Source organism: Ceratina calcarata, unplaced genomic scaffold, assembly GCF_001652005.2.
Source record: "Ceratina calcarata isolate Rehan_Ccalc_2016 unplaced genomic scaffold, ASM165200v1 scaffold72.2, whole genome shotgun sequence".
Classification (NCBI taxonomy): domain Eukaryota; kingdom Metazoa; phylum Arthropoda; class Insecta; order Hymenoptera; family Apidae; genus Ceratina; species Ceratina calcarata.
The window spans coordinates 2,333,239-2,335,422 of NW_017178472.1; the positions used below are offsets into that span (position 1 = coordinate 2,333,239).

Sequence of the window (2,184 nt, forward strand, 5' to 3'; positions counted from 1 at the left end):
TCTGTTAACAATTGCAGTTACAAATTTTACTTAATTTATATTGCATTATTTGAAATGCGAATATTCATACAGGGTGTCCCTAAAGTCTGGACACATAAGGAAATCTCATTAATTGTAATTGTAATTTTTCCTTCATAGATTAAATATGCCTTTGTCGAAGAAAGAAAGTATAGAATTGATATTTCTCAGTAAACGTGAAGGATAGTTATATCGAAGCAGATGAATTTAATATACGTCGTCTAAGGAGGATTATTGAAGACGTTATTTAATATTTCATTTGAATAAAACGTGGAAATATTGTGTTTTTTTTTCGACTTTACATACACTTTCACACCCATAATCGTTCTTTCGTTAATATGATGATTGAAGTGGGGGTACGTGTGAACATCTTTCCATGTGAGAAAGATATTTAGAAATCAGAAGACACAGATAATTCGTCAAAAGGCAAATTACGCAGTTAAATCACGATTCACATTATTCTCAGGAGTCGCTGGATTGGAAAATCGCGCGCGTAGGTACCTGCGGGCGCGTTGCATCGGTATCTTAATAAAGCGCGGATATATAGTAATCATTCGAGTTATACGCCAGCACGAAACAAACATTAAGGCGTATGGTAGTCCTCGCAACGAGTCCCGTCGAGTTACGAGTCACGCCGCACTGAGGTCGATCGAATAACTTTGATCGCACGCGAATAATCTAACGCTCCGAACAGAGATTTAGGGCTTGTATCTCGGTTATCTCTGTTCTACACGCGGAAAACTTTAACTTTCAACCCTGAACAAAATGTGTACATTTATCATATAATTGAGCGAAACGTCGAATTTTTATTTAGATATACATTTTCACTACCAATAATCCAATACTAACTATAACCCGATACAACAACGAATACACATTTCTAATAATGATGTATACTTACTATGTAATTACTTTGAAACTGGACTCCTTTAAAAGTAGACGCGTGCAAAACTGGGAACTGGGAGACATTAACGCGTTGCGTGGAACATCGACGTTGCATGACACCAACCGATTACACCTCGCGTTACGCGGCACGGTGTCTCGATGTAATTGACGCGTGGCAATAATATCGTCCTTATTATGACAATTACAAGCGACGCCTGGTTTCACAGCGTGACTCCGTCGTAATTGAGCTCGTTGCAAATGTTTAAATCACTTCGCAGGTAGTTAAGCGAATCACAGTGAACCGCTACGAGTTCCGTCTTAGTATTATGTACTCTAGCATCTTGCAATTAGACAATGAAGAAAACCTTATAATTTTGTTAATATCTCTTTAAGTATCCTCATTTTCACAGTAAAATTGTATAAAACAGTACATTAATATAGGTGAGTGTTTCAAGTTAGAATAAGAGATGAAAAGTCGCGTTTGAAGATTGTTCTATACACGCATTTCCTAGAAAATTTGTACGTGTAAAGGAAATTAATTTTTTGTTATATAAACGCGAAAATGAATTTTAAGAAATATAATTTTTATGCAAGATCAGACAATATGAAACGAACTGAGATTGGCGATCGGGCTAGTATCGATGCGGCGTATCTCGTACGCGAGATTAATAGGGAATAACCGAAGATTTCAGGCAGCGCACGAGTCCGTAATCAGGGAATCATCTTCTTGAGGCTCGGCCACCCTCGAGATTTCCGCACGCAAGCTAACCGAGGATTGAAGGCCGCGCGCGTAAATTCGCAGTACATCGCGTCGGGGTAAACCGAGATACAATTAGGATTTGCCAGTGAAAAAGATCGCGACTGCGGAGGGGCTTCGTTCCGCCGCGCTGCGCCGCCTGGTTGCCAGCCCGGCTTTTATATCTGATCGCAAGGTTCACAGGCGGAGGACACTTTACGACTCCGAGTTTGAATCGAGTGGGACCACGGCGGAGAAAAATCGCGATCACGCGTGCTTCTGGGTGGTTCCGGCTGGTTTCTTCGATCGATTCGAGATCGACGCCGCAGCGCCGGTGTAAATGGTGGGTTCCGTGGTTTCTGGTTACTCGCAGGATAGCTTCGTGTTCTTTGGATTGTAATGGCAGCGGTTAACGAGTGTTTACGCTGTCTCTTGCATCCCATCGAAGAATTATCGAACGGCGTCGAGCCTCCTCTTAGGCTTTACATTTAATGTACTAAATACTTTTCGAAGAGACTTTGGACAACGGGCTAAATTTCGAGATA

The 2,184-nt window shown here is 41.1% G+C and overlaps 1 protein-coding gene across 1 annotated transcript in view; it reads right to left on the reverse strand.

Moving 5' to 3' along the window:
• LOC108630271 (spindle pole body component 110) overlaps nucleotides 1-1,036 on the reverse strand; it is a 56,765-nt gene extending 55,729 nt beyond the window's left edge. The window contains 1 exon segment of the mRNA XM_026818005.1: nucleotides 920-1,036. The gene's annotated coding sequence lies outside the window, so the exon portion shown is untranslated.
• Between the last annotated feature and the right edge of the window lie 1,148 nt (nucleotides 1,037-2,184).